The sequence below is a fragment of the Sus scrofa genome, chromosome 7, assembly GCF_000003025.6.
Source record: "Sus scrofa isolate TJ Tabasco breed Duroc chromosome 7, Sscrofa11.1, whole genome shotgun sequence".
In the NCBI taxonomy this organism is placed as follows: domain Eukaryota; kingdom Metazoa; phylum Chordata; class Mammalia; order Artiodactyla; family Suidae; genus Sus; species Sus scrofa.
The window spans coordinates 83,488,627-83,507,085 of NC_010449.5; positions in this window are offsets into that span (position 1 = coordinate 83,488,627).

Genomic DNA, 18,459 nt, shown 5'->3' on the forward strand with positions numbered 1-18,459 from the left:
TAGAACAAGGTTACAGTGACAATTTGTTTACACGCAGGGAGAGATTAAGATCTCGTTGAAAAGGAATAAAAATAACATCATCTTGAGCTGTCACAGCATGAGCCCCATTGTAATCAACACTGGTCTGATTTCAGGGATAATTTAAGACCAATTTATTATCTTAATTAAAAAAAAGGGAGAATTCAGTATTTCAGATACCAGTTAGATTGCTGGGCGAGGATGCCTCTGGAGGTTCCACATACAAAATAGAACCCTCGCAGAATTCCAAACAGGCATCTCCTGTTGGATAAAAGTGTAAAACTTTTTCCTTAGTTTGTATTTTTTATGTGCAAACATCCATATGAGATTAAAAACCAAAACAGTAACTCGTTTGTATTGACTTTTTAAAAAGATAAATGGATAAAAGGGTAAAGGAAGTTGTGCCCAGAGTTTTTTGTTTGTTTGTTTTTTGTTTTTGTTTGTTCTTCATTTTTTTTTCTTTCAGTCTAAATAACGGAGCTATTTGGCAGGCCTCATTTTCGAATTCCCCTCGTAACTAATTCTTCTAAGGGTTTGAAGGCAGAGGAACTAGGAACAACCCGGCCCCAAACGGGAGGAAGGGTGGGAAACCAGCAACTGTGTGATTTGTAATCCCACCACCCACTGGCCAGCCCCTTTCAAAGCTCTCCTGCCCAGTGTAAACCTCACTTCGGGGCTTTCTCTACAAAAGCAACCGCGATGAGCGCCCAACACACAGAATGAATCAGGCCACAAAGAGCCCTTTGAGAGCGCTAAAGGAAATGCCCCACTGAGAAGCCAGGTGGACAGCAAACGCTCCCTATCCATTACAAATGAGTTCAGGGACCGGGCCACCCCCGTGGGACTCCCAGCTCCCCCCAGAGCCAAACCCAACCGGCCCACTCATTTGAAAACCAAACAAGTTGCCTTCTGTCTTCCACCCCCCCTCCCTGTTTACAAACACGTTTACAAGTGCTTGATAGGTGACCTTATTTACTTAGGAACCTGTGGATTCATTTATCTTGAAATTAGTAGGTAATGAAGTGGAAAACCTCAACAGCCCTCCCACTAATTAACATGATAATAAGATTGTTTTGCTACAGAGGTACAATTAGCATGTATGAGCCAAAGGGGGAGAAAGATCAATAAAATGTCTGAAGGGTACTACTCCCAGGTCTCCTGAACAGAACAAAGAAAGCCAACTCCAGATTTTAAGATCCTTCCATTTAAATGTATCTAACTCTGGACACGTGACTCTCCTGAAATGATTTGATACCTCCTGGAGAAAGAGGTGTGGGCAGGATGGAAAGGAATTAATTACAGAGCACATTTTTTTTTTTTTTTTTTTTTTTTGTCCAGTTGAAGTGCTTTGAAAAGAAAAGGGAAAAAATTGTGGAAAGTTTCAGACAGTGATCTTAAATAGGCTTTGATGGGTGTTGGTGGGAGGTGGGGGGTGGTAAAGAATGTGGCTAGGTAATTACACCCATAAAAAACGGTTCCATTTGCTCCTTTTTTTTTCTACCCCCCAAAGTCAAACGGCTTAGATATAAAACTTAGAAGAGAGATTCTTCTTGCACATCTAGTGTCAACATACATTTTCATGAGGTGCTTTAACACAGAGTGCACAGCTCAAATATTTATTTATTCCACAGACCGAGGTGTGTAGAGTAAATAAATATGACTTTAAAAATTGCCTCAATATGTATTTACCCAGTAGACTCATTTCTTGGGTAAATTACATGGATTTGGTAACCTTCCATGACACATTTCCTTGATTTTAAACATACACAAACAAAGAATTTAAATGTCCGAAGTGTCTAAATAACCTAATTGAACTTATGACAGAAACCAGGAAGGGCCAGGAGACTTGAAAACGCCGAGAGTTTGTGGATGGATAAAATGAGAACTTTCAGAAGATCAAGAGCAACCCATGGAGATGGAGCATCCCCAAGACTTGGTGGGAGATGTTATCTACAGTATTCTTCATAAATATAAAAACGTTAGGTCTTAGACTTTGCTATTGATGGTCGCTTGGCCTCTCTCAGAAATGCACTTTCTGATGAAATTCTATAAATTTTCTGATGAAGTTCCACAAATTCCCCCCAAATCAACACTGTCATTGTGCCAACCACTGGCCTTGCATTGATTTTGACAATAAACTCTTTTTAAAAAAATTTCTTCATTGCCCACTCTTGTTAAAGCTGGAGGGTGTGCGTGTATCAGAAAAGGGTTCCAAGAAGCATTCTCACCACAGTTTTAAATAGGAAATCTACTCAGCTCTTTTCAGTTAGAAAAAGGAAGATCCTGGGTAGATTTTTCAACCAAACCAAATTAATAATGTTTTCATTTTGGAAATCATCTAAAATGATGGAGGTCTTTGTTTTGTGTATACCATTAATGGAGAGTTTTGGAGGAAAGTCAATTTTTGCTTTCTTTGTTTTATTTTTCCCTTCCTTCTCTCCTTCCTTCTTTCCTTCCTTCCTTCTCTCCCTCCTTTTTTTCTCTCTCTCTTTCTCCCCTTCTTTCTCCTTCTGTCCCCAGCATCTACAGGTTCTGAAAAAGTTGCCAAAATCTCCATGCTGTGCATTGATTTTATATTTAGGTGGATTATCATTGCTTAAAGCTAATATCTTGGGGGGGGGGACCCATTCTCATTTGTGAGGGACATATGCATGACTTTCTTAATTGCCGAGGATTTAACTAGGAAAGTCACCATCTCTAGTATTTGGGGGCAATGGATGTCAGGAGGCTAAGCAAGCCTTATTCAGAGAAGCTTGGGGTGGCTTCCTGAGTAGTCATTCCATGAGATGTTAAGAACCACTGGTAAGCAGGGCTCAGATCTGTCAGTTTTGGTAGATCACTAAGGAGAGCTGTAATCAAAGGATGCTGAAAAGAAAGGCAAAAGAAGGAGTCTCACACACACTGTATTTGTTGGCTTCCACCACTGACACTGGTTTGTGACAAATTAATGTAGGGATCACCCCAATGCTTAACCACTACCTAAGTGAGAAAAATAAACATTTCTAACATTGAGATATACACATAGACGCAAGCACAAGTCCCTGGGTTTTTCTGATATTTTTAGCCCCAGAATACATCTTGTTTTTGATTTATCAGGTTGAAAGATGTGGAAATCCTTACAATGAGAAATTAAGAAAACCAGAAAAGTCATATGTTAAAAGGATTAACAATCTCTGGGGAACACCCAGTTTTGTCTCCATGCCATAGCCTCGTCACCCACCAAGGTCTAATCCACATAGGGCACAGACTAATTCTAAAACTGAAGTGAATTTATTTAAATAAGTCCCTTTTATCTGAGAATAACTTGAGAATTTCCCAGTATCTCTGGAGATCATTTGGGACACCAAATGATCTTGTCTGGGGATATTGTTCTAGAAAAAAAAAAAAAAAGGATTGTTTTTTTCTTTTTTCTTTTCTAGGGCCACACCCGCAGCATATGGAGATTCCCAAGCTAGGAGTTTAATCGGAGCTGTAGCCGCTGGCCTACAAGAGAGCCACAGCAACACGGGATCTGAGCCTCGTTCTGCAACCTACACCACAGCAATGCTGGATCCTTAACCCACTGAGTGAGGCCAGGGATCAAACCTGCAACTTCATGGTTCCTAGTTGGATTTGTTAACCACTGAGCCATGACAGGAGTGCCAAAAAAGTATTTTTAATACCTGGAGCCAATTCCTCCTAGAGAGGATTCCCTTTGGGTTCTGTAGCTTAGCTTCACATCCAAATTCCTCATCTGTGAACAGTGAGAACAATATGATGTAGCCCAGGGGAGTCAGACTTTGAATTCAATTCAGAGAAATGTACAATTGAGAGAAATGGCAACTATTCAGCCTTTGTACTGGGTAAATCTTCAAGGAATAAAATATTTTCCACTGGTTAGATGAAACAACATACCCTCTGATCTTCATAATCTCATAAAGGAGGAATTAATGTCTCCAATTTACAGATGGCAAAACTAAGGCTTGGAGAGGCATAGAGCCATTCTAAGATCAAACAGCTAGTCAGAGGCAAGCTGGGATTTTTTTTTTTTTTTTTTTTTTTTTTTTTTAGGTCTGCACCTGTGGCATATGGAATTCCCCAGGCTAGGGGTCGAATTGAAGCTGCAGCTGCCAGATTACACCACAGCCATAGCAACTCAGGACCTGAGCCACATCTGCAACCTATACCACAGCTCATGGCAATGCTGGATCCTTAACCCATTAAGTGGAGCCAGGGATCAAACCTGTATCCTCATGGATACTAGTTGGGTTCGGTACAGCTAAGCTACAACAGAAACTCTAGCAAGCTGGGATTTGAACTGAAATTCTTCTGACTCCAGCAAATCTGTTACCAATATCTTGCCTTTTCTCTAGGGACAGTACATTGCCTTATTGGAGATACTCCAAGAGGCACTGTTGGAATTGGTCTGAGGCTCCCTGTCTTCTCTTTCCAGGAAGTATTTATATTTTGAAGATCTTACTATAGTATCCTCAAATTTTTGTAAATAATGTTTAAAACTGTGACCTATGGTGAAGTGCTAAACATTTCTTCCCTGAGCTAAGTGTTCTAGAGTATAAGTAAATGTTCTCACAATTTAACAGCATACCTCCTTTGTTTGGTTTTAATGACTGTAAAATAAATACCTAAGATTGTTCCTAAAAAAAATTAAAATAAATTGTTTCAGTGGGAGAATGTGGAAGATATAAACTAAGCTGAATTATGATTCCCTTTTTCCTTGTTAAACACTTGACTAGAACTTTGCGGAAGGGCTCTGATGAGCTGGTTGTAATGAGTACCCTTCTTGGCTTTGATTTGTATCTTCCTAGAGAAAAAAAATAGTAGTCATTTCAGAGTTTATTCCCATACTCTTTTCCTCCTTGCAGATCTATGGTACAATCCGGATCTTGTCTCAAGGTGTGAAACTCTTGCAAATATATAAAATCATGTGGTCTGTCTCATATGCTTGCAAAGTACTTGACGTGAACCAGGGCAAAGACACAGACAACTTACAAGATGCCAGCAGCCTCTCTCATCACTGCACAATAGAAGCTAGGGCCATTGGGATGTGACTTCTTGTTGGGATTGTTCTGGAGAGGTACAGGCCACCCAGCACTGTATTCCATCCACACACACATTTCCCAGCAACATTGATTTGCAGTTTGACAGGCAAGCAGGGAGGCCCAGATCTCACATTTCCCACCAGAGGCCTCACTTCTCCCAGGAGCAACAAGACTGGAAGTGGCCGTGATGGGGGAGGGGCATCCAGACATCAGTGAGAGCGCAAACCGGTACTGACTAGAAGGAAGGCCTCCTTGGTGTGGGAGTGGCTGGAATATGGGTGATCTATCAATCTCAAGAAGAAGCTCAGTGATGGGTTCTCCTCATCCTGGATTCAGGGACATTTTAGAACAGCCCGCAGGGACAGTCAGATTCAGTGAAATACATGTTCACTGTGATAGTGTGGAAAATACTTGTTCAAAGAATGGGAAAGTAAATAAAACAGAAATTGCCTGAAAAAGTGTTTGTAATCAATAGGGTTGAACCTTCCTTCCAGGATTGAGGTAAATGATCACAAAGAATCTGACCCTTCCTATTGGGATCAGTTTCTCCAGTGACTTTGGTTAGAGTTGTATCAACACTTTGACAGAAATTCATTTCGAAACTGATTGCCCTCATTTTCCTTCAAAAGTTGTGACTGTGGGAGTTCCCGTCGTGGCGCAGTGGTTAACGAATCCGACTAGGAACCATGAGGTTTCGGGTTCGGTCCCTGCCCTTGCTCAGTGGGTTAAGGATCCGGCGCTGCTGTGAGCTGTGGTGTAAGTTGCAGACGCGGCTCGGATCCTGTTGCTGTGGCTCTGGCGTAGGCCGGTGGCTGCAGCTCCGATTCGACCCCTAGCCTGGGAACCTCCATATGCCGCGGGAGCGGCCCAAGAAATAGCAAAAAGACAAAAAAAAAAAAAAAAAAAAAAAAAAAGTTGTGACTGTGGATACTGATCTATTTGCTCTTTTCAGAACACAGATGATACCCCAAGTTATCTTTCCTTGGTTTTTAATGGCTTCAAACTCTAAAATGATGTGTGTGAAAAAAAAAATGTCTCTAAGCATATGAAAGATGCCAACTCCTGTTGAAGACACTTTGAGGCCCTTGGAAACACCATCAGTCTCTGGAGATGTAAGAAGTGACATGTGAGAGGAATATAATCCAAAGGGTCATAGTTCATGCTCCTCTGTTCTCTGCAAACATACACCTGTACAGACCCCATCAGGACACTTGTGTCCCTAGAGGGCAAACTCTCCCTTAGTACACATGTAAAACTGCAAAAACAAAACAAACAAACAAACAAAAAAACAAAACAAAAAACACAAAACTTCTCTGAATAACAACTGAAGAGTTTTAATTCCTCCAATTGCTTTCCTACTCTCTGACTGCATATGTTAAGTATGGATTCCAAACAATGGGTAGCCTTCATCTTCTCAGTACTAGATATTCAGAAGAAAGGTCAATGGACACATACACCAGTTCAGGCACATAACAAATATCTAATTTACTACTCTCCTCGTGAGGGTGGAACGAGTTCCTCTACAAATCTTTCTTCTTCCTCTTCAATTTGATAAACCCTTGGCTCTTTTGTCAGGTCAGACCAACTCAAGCCAACTTGTGACTGAAAAAGCCTTACAAATGGATTTTCAGTCACCACTCAATGAAGCTGGTTGACAGAGCTCCACGAAATCCTTCTGGAGGGAGGCAGGCTTTTAACTTGATTGATGAAATTATATCTAAATCTAGTAGATTTGGAACTTCAAAGGCATTTTTCCCTACTTAGGGCATCCCGGATGAAGGGCGTATGCTATTTGTACCAAACTCCCAGGCTCAAGTGGTTCGCGAATTGACCCCTTTGTAATAGGTTAAAGGTTTCTTGCTAGATAACGGTGGTTCATTTTGATTAATTATGTCAGGGAATTAATGTATGATTACTAACTTTTAGCAGACCCTGCTCCTTCTGACCCCGAGCGGCTTGTTTGTGTGGCTGGTTGTAATTTTCGACCGATGGGTTAGGAGGGGTCACTGTGTGGTCAGCATATTTTAAACAAAGGGAGAAAAAGAGAAGCAGAGGCTCCCAAATGGAGTGGACATTGCAGTTCAAGGCCTTGACAGAGGAGCTCTGTTAAGTGTTTTAACAGTAGGTTTTTATATATTTACCCTTGCTCATAAAAGATGGTTCACCAGAGTGGAGAGTAACCTGGGAAGATTTGGAGAATAATTTAAAGTTAAATGTTAGTCCATAAAGTTCACTTCGTACTGGTTTCAATGGCTTAGGACCTTGTTAAAGATTAAATGGAAAAGTGTTGATTTTTGGCCTTTGATAGGTCAAGAGAATGAGAATGAAGGAATCTCATTAATAATAAGGTTTGTCAGGAGTTCCCAGGTTCAGGATCTGGCATTGTCACTGCTGTGGCTTGGTTTACAGTGGTGGCATGGGTTTGATCCCTGGCTGGAGGACTTCACATGCTATGAAGGCAAATAATAATAATAATAATAATAAATGTGTTCTAGAAGATGGTGTGCAGTTTCATCAGTTTTTCTCAAATTAAGAATTGCAGGAGTTCCTGTCGTGGCTCAGTGGTTGACGAATCTGACTGGGAACCATGAGGTTGCGGGTTCGATCCCTGGCCTTGCTCAGTGGATTAAGGATCAGGTGTTGCCGTGAGCTGTGGTGTAGGTCGCAGACGCGGCTAGGATCTGTCGTTGCTGTGGCTGTGGCATAGGCTAGCGGCTACAGCTCTGATTGGACCCCTAGCCTGGGAACCTCCACATGCCACAGGAGTGGTCCTAGAGAAGGCAAAAAGACCCCCCCCCCAAAAAAAATAATTGCTTTCTTAGAAGAAAGGTATCAGAGAATGAGCTGATGACAGACATCTCATATCAAGTTAATTTTATACTATTTCTTTTTCTTTTTCTTTTCTTTCTTTCTTTTTTTTTTTTTTTTTTTTTTTTTTTTTTTGGCCTTTTAGGGCCAAACCCTCAGCATATGGACGTTCCCAGGCTAGGGGTTGAATTGGAGTTGCAGCTGTCAGCCTATGCCACAGCCACAGCAATACCAGATCCCTAACCCCCTGAGAGAGGGCAGGGATCAAACCCATGTCTTCATGGATACTAGTCAGATTCGTTACTGCTGAGCCATGACAGGAATTCCACCATTTCGTTATGTCAGTTGTGGGATGAGCCCATGCTTTGGTGTGAACTAAGAACATCAGTGCTCATGTTTACCTCTACATGGTCAGTCCTAAATTCCCAATGACCACAAATGAGACTAGCATTCTCAGTATTTTTGGCTCGTGGAATTTAAGCATATTTACTGCAAGAATTAGGTCCTTGGGATTTTTGAGAAGACACTAAAGATCTATTCTAGAAATGAGAACTGTCCTTTCCTCTTTAAAATATGAGGGTGTCTCTCAAACAATTGCTGTAGGTGTTATGCTGTCAATTGTTTTCCAACTGCGATCTTGGTGAAACACAGTTATTAGGCAGGGAGAGAGAAAGTCAGGTCAAGGAGAAAGAAGAGAACTACATAGGAAAAGCAGAAGAGCCCAGAGAGAAATGATGAAGGAAATACAAGGAGGTATAACTACAAAAAGATCTGGACACAGCATTAAGATGAAGGAGCACTGGACTGTTTGGTTTTGGAGCAAATGTGTATGTTAAAGGAATTGAAAGCAGATTTTTAAAAATTAGGGGGGAAAAAGAGAGAAATTGCTACAAATGGAAAGTGTTGCTTAGATACTGTATTAAATTTTAAACATTGTAAAACACTATCTCTATAAGGTTATTCAGAAATACATTGTGCTTTAATGTTCAGATTTACTTAGCTTTGTTCAGAAGGATGCTGGAAAGGCCCTGGGAATGCTGGCAACTGCTGATCACTCGTAGCCTCTATGGACAACATAATCACAATTACTGTATTTCAAACAAGCTCCTTTCAAAAATTAGAGGTGTTGATTACTTTAATGGGGACATAGACCATTTGTCTGTTCCATTATTGCAATTACTGTTTAGCTTGGTATCTTCTCCCTGACAGTGGCTAATCCTATAGACTTCAAAGGAACATATAAACCTCCAATAACACACTTATGGTCCAATTCACATTGGCTCTTCCTCTCCCCACTGTGTTATACTGCCTCCTAGGCACATGCAAATATGCATGGTTCTGAGTGCAGGGTTCCAGTGAGGAAGTGTGTGTGTTCACGAGTGTTCCAGCTCTAGAAATAAACAAGAGAGGGGAAGGGTGGGGGTGGGGGTGGGGACCCGAAGAGGATAGGTGGAGGATTGTAGAGATATTACATCCCTCTGTTTCCCTGCTAAGGCATAATTGTCTCCCTGTCATGTAGAACTATTAGAAAAATTATTCTTTAGATACACCTTAGAGTATTTTTTAGGGGTTTTGAAACAAAAATCCACTTAGATAATTATCTTCTCTCAATTCAATCTGTCACTTTCCTATTGTCATTGTTGCAAGTAGATAACAAAGCATTTATCACATATACTATATTATATATGTCTCCAAAGTTTACACATATATGAATTTTATATACATATATGTATATAAACATACATATATGTATATATGTATCTCTGAAATATCCTAAATATGTATATTATAAATATATAAGTGTATGTACCTCCTAAATTTCCTAACATTTTCAAATGATTTTCTTCTTGATTCTCAGACCACATGGCTAGGAACTAATTTGACTTTTATCATACTGTAGAAGTGATCATCATCTTAATCGCATATTAATTTTTAAATAATGACATAACATGGGAGAGCTTACCTATACATGACCCGAAAAGATAGTGTTATCTAAAGTAAGAACTTTATCAGAACAATTGTCTGTAAATGTACATGCCAGTTATCAATTCAGGTTTTCTGGAGAAAATAAATATTTTGCCAAAAGTGTAGATCTTTAGGAGCTCTATCTTTTCACATCCCTTCCTTATCTGGACAAGCCCCATCTCTGTTCCCTACTTCTTAGATTTTAATGGAAATATAATGATGCTTCTGCTGTGGTTAGAGGTCCCCATGAAGGATCCATGGTTTCAAAATCGGAATCAAAGACAGGGGCAGAAAAATACTAAGAAAGAAAACTAATAAGCATAAAACATTTATGATGCTTTTAACCCAGATGAACTGATTTCATGATTGTGAAATGAACCAAAATGAACAATTTACTATTGGTGTCTGCTTTAAACAGTTAAGTTGGAACTCCATTCATTTTCATTCTGATAAACAGGCCAAAGAATTTATTTAGATCTTGATTAGCATCTTGGTCCATTAGCCTCTGGGACAATGTTTCTATTTAACAGGTACCTGGATCAACCTAAAGAAAAAGGATCTAGAAACTTCTCCAGCTAGATATGGGGACACTAACATAATTCATCATCTCAATTTGCTTGGACCCAAGGGCTTTCTGGAATATGGAGTATTCTGTTTAAAAACTGGGAAAATCCCTGGCAAACCAGATGAAGTCAGGTCATCCTAGATAGGAGAGCTCTCTCCAGGAGCCAGTTTCTGACACTATGGAATCTGGGTTCTTCCCCTGAGAGATAATTGTCACAGATTAGATATATTCTCTTTTCAAAGTAGCTTCCAAAAATGAATGATGATATGGAACTAGGCCCATTGAAGATAACTTTCTCTAGCTCCGTTGTCATATCTTATTGTTGGGCAAGTGAAACATTTATTTACATGTTAATTGAAATGTTTTTCAATTTTTTTAAACCAGAGATTGCTAAATAAACTTCAGTAATTTTCATAACCAAAATTAAGGTATTTATCAAATGTTATTAACCATTTGGAGACCCATTATATAGTTTGGCTTTACAAGGTCACATTAATCTTTTGGAACAGTCACAAATAAGGCAACATTCTAAAACATAAAGTACAATAAAGGTCTGGAATAAAATTTAAAAGAGAATACTTTAAATATCCAATATTTTCAATTTTTTAAGTTCAGAGGTGACTTTCAACAGAACTTCAAAACCAAATTGTGGAGCAATGAACATAGAACTGTTCTTTTTAATCATGAGCAAAATCTATCACATATGTTCTTTCAAGTAAAGTTTATTAGAAAGAAACTGCTACCAGAGAACCACATGTTAACTCTGACTTGGCAAGGTCAGGCCAGGGCAATAAACCCTTGAACCTTACAAATATGCAAAGCTGACATAAATAACAAATTAAACCCAGCCAGGTATAACACTTTGGCCAGTTGGATGTGAGGCAGATACCAATTCCAGGGAACAAGAGCCTGTTGATTTGTAAGAAAAACCCGGTCTTACCCTCTTTGTTCACTGCCCATTAGTTTTGCATCTGGGGGTCACTCCGCTCCTTCCTGCTGAGGCAAAACCTAATAAAAATGATTCTGCTGCGTTCTCTGCCAGTGGCCGCATGTTACAGCTCATGGGTTGTTGGTATGGTACATTGGACTAATAATGTAGCGTGTTTTTATGAAGGAACCAAGGGCCTTGGGTGGGATTGACATAAGATGTTTAGGGATTTTAAAGCCATTTCTAAGTAACAGAGGCTTGGATGTTCTCCAGGAAGGCATAGACTCTGGGATAACTTCATAATCAACACTTGGGAGAGTGGGATGATATTTGAATCAACTCGATATAGGAAAAGATATAAGCAACTGTGAAGAAGGAAGCCAAAGAAAACCATGCATTTTGTGTTTAAAATAGGACATCTTTATCTATTTTTAAATATGAAGGGCATTAAAGGAATCCAGAAGTGAGGCACTGAGAATAAGTAAAGACGAAATAATTTCAAATCAACTATATATATATATATACATATATATATATATATATACACATTTTTTTTTTTTTTTGTCTTTTTGACATTTCTTGGCCCGCTCCCGCAGCATATGGAGGTTCCCAGGCCAGGGGTCCAATCAGAGCTGCAGCTGCCAGCCTACGCCAGAGCCACAGCAACACAGGATCCGAGATGCATCTGCGACCAACACCACAGCTCACAGAAATGCCGGATCGTCAACCCACTAAGCAAGGGCAGGGATCAAACCCGCAACCTCATGGTTCCTAGTCGGATTTGTTAACCACTGCGCCACGACGGGAACTCCTCAAATCAATTATATTTTAATAAAAATTAAAAATAAATAAGTAAAAAGAAGTTTAAAAAAAGAAAACAATTTCAAATACTCTTCATAATTTACACTAGAAAGTATCAATGATGTGACAAACACTGGTATGAAAGACCAGTATTTTTGTTTGTTGAACACATACTTTTGCTTGATAATTAGTGTAGGAGTTTCCAGGACTAGTATTGTTATCTTGCATTGCTCTTCTCAAGGAATATAAGTTTTGACAACTCTAATCTGTAATGTATTTAATTAAGTAAATACAGTCTATTAAACTCAATACATTGCAGGTTGGATTCAGGGTTTTGTTGTTGTTGTTATTGTTTTGGCAAGTGGCCCACAATAAGGGCAAGAAGTTTGGCAAAGTTAGTTAATCCACTGCTCCAACCTTTAGGGGAGTGAAAAAAACACTGTAACACTATACAATTGAGATACCAATAATGACAAAAGAGTATCTAATGAAATTGGAGATTTTTAGACATATGGATGACAACAAATGATATTCCATTGTCAAGCTTTCTGATTCATATATTTTCCTTTTATTTTAAAAAGTGCTTTGTGTGTCCTCTGGTGATGTCGTGGCATCTTTTTTAATTGCAAAAGCAACTACTGGGCAGTTCAACTTTTGAACTAGACAAAAATCTAAGGCAGGGCTCTACTCTACTTTTTGAATTCCATATAAGCAGTCCTTGAATAGCACAGAAAAAGAGTGATCCAATTGTATGAAATTGCAGCCCATCTGATTCTCTATACAGCTCATCTTTCATATCTATTGTGTTTCTTCATTGAGCCAGGTGGGTTGCATTTTATAATCATTGGTCAAGTTCACATTTGTCATGAAGACCAGGGTTTCATTCTGTCATCTCCTCTTTGCTTGGTTGGCACAGTTATTTTAAACTTGAAATGCATTAGGGATTAGGTGGTAGAGGATGAGCATCCCAACTTGCCATCAGTCTTTCTCCTTCTGTATTATGCATCCTTGCCTACTCCACACATGGATGTTACCATGCCTACCTGCTGGCCTCCCATCCTGAGGTCTGAAGTATTCATTAGTTAATCCACCACTCCAACCTTGACCCAAGTAGGATTCTTGCTTCTGGGAAAACTAGATACCTAACAATTTTTTAAGTTTAAACATCAAATTAATCTCAAGTTATTTTGGCAAAAATCAAATAACCTTGCTCCTTGCTCCTTTGTTGATTCTGTGGGTGGGAGCTGTCTGCAGAGAGTGGAGAGAGGCAATTAAGAGGCTTTTGTACAGGAAGTTGAATCATAATGCATATCACTACCTTATTTATTTTTGGATTCTTGTGGATCCAAGGTTGTTGCCTATAAGTCTCAAGGACTAAAGGATTAGGATGTGTAGAAATATGTATATATATTACTAAAGAGGAAGGCTTGTTACTCTTGTCTGTTCATCTTTGGCCTCAGGGCATGTACCCTTGAATTGTATTAAATATTATACAAAAATGTTTATTTAAAGTCCTTTCAACTGACAGGTTATTAAATGTTAGATCAAATGACAAGAAAGTTCAACATCAAACTTGTTAGTGGGTGAGTAAGGGTGGAATATGTTGATTCCTGTATAAACAAACAGACATGGAAATATCCTCAACTTCATTTAACCTGTTGAACAGTGGTTCCAATGAAGGAACAATGAGGGAAGCAATTTTTTTAGAAGCTGTCCAAGAGCAATCAGAGTTGGCAGAATTCACATATTTATGAATATACTGAGAAAGTGAATAATAAACTTAATTTTTATAATAGATGCTTGGCAGCTAATTAGGTATAGATGCTTTATTGTGTAACCTAAATCTACTCAGTCCTCAGAATAATTTGACTATTAGCCTGGGCATTTCAAACAAAATGGCAATAAAACTATAAACAGCAAATAATGACAGAAAATGATCCTTTCAATTGCTTCTTCCTATAGAGCAGCTAATAGACTGCCCACATTTGGGTTCCTATTCTCTATCTCTTTATAGTCAAATAATTTGGGTGTCGGAAAAAGTCTCCCCCTTTTTCAGTTCAGTACCAGGTCAGCAGAAGTGACATTATTGCTAGAAAGCAGTCTCCTAGCAGAAGGTCAGTAGAGAAGTGTAATCAGTTTAGAACTTGATGTTGTAACTTACTTGAATCAAAGACTTTTCTTAAGGTGACATTAAGATGAAATATTTAAGATAAACTGGAAGATTTGACTGGAAATTCACAATGGCTCTCTGAAATAGTCTGCCCTGATTTACAGATCCTCAATTTTCAATTTATGAGCTGAGACCAGAGTATACCACTAGAGGATGAGAATAGAGTAGTCATATTAGAGGCAGCTCATATATCCTAAAGACAGACTTTGGAGGAATTAGAAAGTATAATAAAGTGCCTGTCCCTTTAAGACAGGACCTGGCTCACTGCCAATTTCAAACCTAAAGCATTAGATATTTTTAAAGCCCTTAAAACTGTCACTTTTTCCCCAGACTTTTTGTCATCTCTAAATGAAAAAACAGTACCAGGGAGATTTGCCCATATTGTTTCAAGTCTCCTCAGGATATTTTTGAAAAGTAAATATTTATTGCTGACAATAATTTTTTGCTAAGGTTAACTAGAACTCCAAGTACAAAGCAGGGCATCTGAAAGACAGAGAAGCCTCAGCCACATTCAAGTTACACATATTTACAGGAAACCTGCAAACAAGACCAGTCAAAATGCATGTTATTCAAATTTCTTTGCCCTTCTTCAAAGGAGACTTTAGCAATTATTTTTGGAGTCATCAGCTCAAAATTTGGGGGTCAGAATAGGTTAAGATTAGGCTAGAGGCATCATCATTTAAAGAACACCACAATGGCTTTTTCCAACCATTGTCCTCCAGCTCCTGGAGGTAGGTTTTGACAATGTGATAACCTTTGTGGTCCTTCCTTTTTGAATGGCTCCCCACCTTTGTCACCCTTGGGGAAACATCCAGAACACAATAACTTAGTGACCACTTGCTGTGTGCTCTCCCATTTGATACTCAGAGAGGTCTAAGTACCGCCACCAAACAGCTGGTTGCCAGCTTGTACCAGGGGATGTTTGGGGTTTTGAGGGAAAAGAAGTATTTTATTATCACATAACTTAGAAAAAAGGCAAAGTTAGGCAAGTTTCTCTATGGCAGATTTCCTTGAAGGGTTTTAATAAATACCTTAACTCTCAAATCCAAGAGAACCCATTAGGTTTTGAGGAACTTTCAGCAAGACTAGTAATCGATAGATCATATTTTGTTAAATTCTGGCAAAAATTATCAAGAAAATAATACTGCGAAGGTCCCTTTGAGTTATAATGTTTCTAGTAATTAATTAATTAGATAAACTTTAAGTCACATATACAGGTTTTTAAAGAAGACCTCACATTAAGGTCTACTTTTTTTGATAAATAGAGAAGATATTTTGAGAGATAGAATAGGGAGTTCTGTAGTGCCTCGGAAGGTTAAGGATCCAGCGTTGTCACTGCTGTGGCATGGATTTGATCCTTGGCCAGGAATTTCTGAATGCTGTGGGCACAGCCAAAAAATAAAAAAATAAAGAGAGAGAGATCTATAATTAGAGAGATAGAACAAACTTTCTACAGAATATGACTATCTATCTAAGTATCTATCTATGTATCTATCTATCTACTTATCTATCAATAAAAATGCCATGGATATACATCTATACGTGATACTGCATACACAGACATACACATATATTAGGATTTTTTAGGATCAGTTAGGATTTGTACTTAGCTTCAAGTAACAGAAACCTCCAAAACTCAGTGGTTTAAATGATTTGATACTTTTTTTTTCCTTCACAATATGTTGCATCAAGAAATTTGAAAGGGCACTGGCTCTGCCTTTCTGCTAAGGATTTTTGGCACAGGGATATTTCATGGTTGCAGAATGACTTACTGCAGCTACAGCCATCATGTGTGCATACAGGCAGGAAGAATGGAAGAGAAGATGTGGACAAAGTTACATTCCAGTTGAGTTAGACCCCACTACCAAGCCCTACTCAACAATCTGTTGATGTTTTACTGGCAAGAACTTGGTTCCATGGCTATTTCTATTTGTAAGGAAGGCTGAGAAATGTAGTTTCTTTACCAGGGAAACCTGGGTTATTTCAGTAAGGAAGAAGGGGAGAATGAATATGAGGTAGACCACCAGAATTTTTGCTATATTATGTTCTTTAATTTGCTATGGGCCCTAAAAAATGCTGTCAGATGAAGGTATTTGGATGAACAACTTAGCGTCTGAGAAAGCATCCAGAGCCACTGATGTTTGGTAGAGCTTGTCAAGGACCACAAAAATATATTTCCAGATTTCCAAACACCAAAAAAGTATTGGGTCAACCACTGGAAATTCTATTAGGGCAAGACAGAAGTATACATATTCCTGGATGCTTTTGATTCAGGAGAAGACCAGTAAGACTTTCATGGCTGAAAATATACTAGAACTTTTCTTAAAAGGCATTATATACTGAAAATAGTACCAAAAAAGTTTCAATCTGAAATAGACTTTCATTTTATTTATCTTCTTCCCCAACCCCTTGGTGTACTTGCAGCACATGGAAGTTCCTGGGCCAGGGATTGAATTTGAACTGTGATGTAGGTCACAGCTGCAGCAACGACAGATCTTTAACCCACTGCATCAGAACTAATATTTCAATACCCTTAGAATCTTTATAGCCTATAAATTTTATCAATACTAAGGCTAATATTTCAATAAATTATTTTTTTTTTTGTAAAAGAACTCTTGACTTTCAAAAGATTGTTAGAGGAATCTTAGCGTTCCCTCATGGTTTAGCAGGTTAAGGATCCAGCATTGTTACAGCTATAGCTCTGATTACAGCTGTGGCTTGAGTTTGATCCCTGCCCCAGAAACTTATGTGTGCTGTGGGTGTCACAAAAAAAAGAGAAAAAGTTGTTAGAGGAATCCTCATTAATGAGTGCCAAATATATCTTTTGCCTCTAAAAGCTCTCTAAAATCTGTAGTGCTGTCTAGTGTTGACCTTCTTGCCCATATATCTGAGATGCTTGGGGTTTGGAAATGAGATCAGGGATCCAGTTTATATTAGTATCAGCAAACATTGTGGTTGCTATGATTCCAAGCTATTTTGGTATTCTATTTCTTTTTTCATCCCCTTTTCTTCAGCTCTCAGATTAAGGATTTTATTAAGAAGCATAATCCTTTTTTCTTTCTTTTTTCTCCATGACATATCTTTCTTTCACATTGGCCTCTATTATCATTCAGGATACAAAAGAGTTGGATAGTTACTGTCTATGATCACTTTCAAAATTAAAATCCCATGATTTTTACTGTTATGAATTCATAATCTACATAACTGGGCCTATAGCTGGTCATTGATTGTTTTTAAGCTCTGATCACAAATTTCCAAATTCCTAGTAGATAAGTCTGGGTTCTGCTGTCATACATATCAGTTCTAAGAATGAGCTTAACACAAAGACTAGTAAAAAGCCTTCCCTATTTTTGCTTATGGTGTTCATACCTCTCTGTCTACCTATTTAAAGTTAGTTTTTAGGAGTTCCCTTTGTGGCTCAGTAGTATAAAACCCAACTAGTATCCATGAGGATGTAGGTTCGATCCCTGGCCCCACTCAGTGGGTTAAGGATCTGGCATTGCCATGAGCTGTGGTATATGTCGCAGATGTGGCTTGGATCTGGCATTGCTGTGGCTGTGGCATAGGCTGGCAGCTACACCTCCCTCTTGACCCCTATCCTGGAAGATTCCATATGCTGTAGATGTGGCCCTAAAAAAAAATTAAAAATAAATAAATAAATAAATAAAATAAGCTTTAAATTCTGGTGATCTTTCTTTCATATTTTCTCATAATGACAGTGGAAAGAGCATGGGGCTTGCAACCAGCTTGATGAGTATTTGAATACTAGCTTTGCCAATTTTATGTATGATATTGAGAAACATCTACTCTTTTGGTTGGAATAAGAAAACATATAAAAAAGTGAAAATCCAAGAAAGCAGTTGACAGTATCCCATGGACAAAACAAAACAAAATCCCATGGGAATACAGAGGACAGATTAATTACCTATGGACTCATGTGATAAGCTTTGCAATTTCAGTTTAAAAATTTGGCAAGTCTAAAATGGCTTATAGAAGGAAGGTGGTATGTTGGGTGAAGGAACTATTATGAGTCATATGATGCAGGTTGGGCCATACACAACCTATTCAGGAGAAAACAAGGAGACTTGCACGGCTAAATGGAAAGAAATTATTCTGAAATACAGTTGCAAATTTGAGTCATTTTAGATTATGAAGAGCCTTGAAC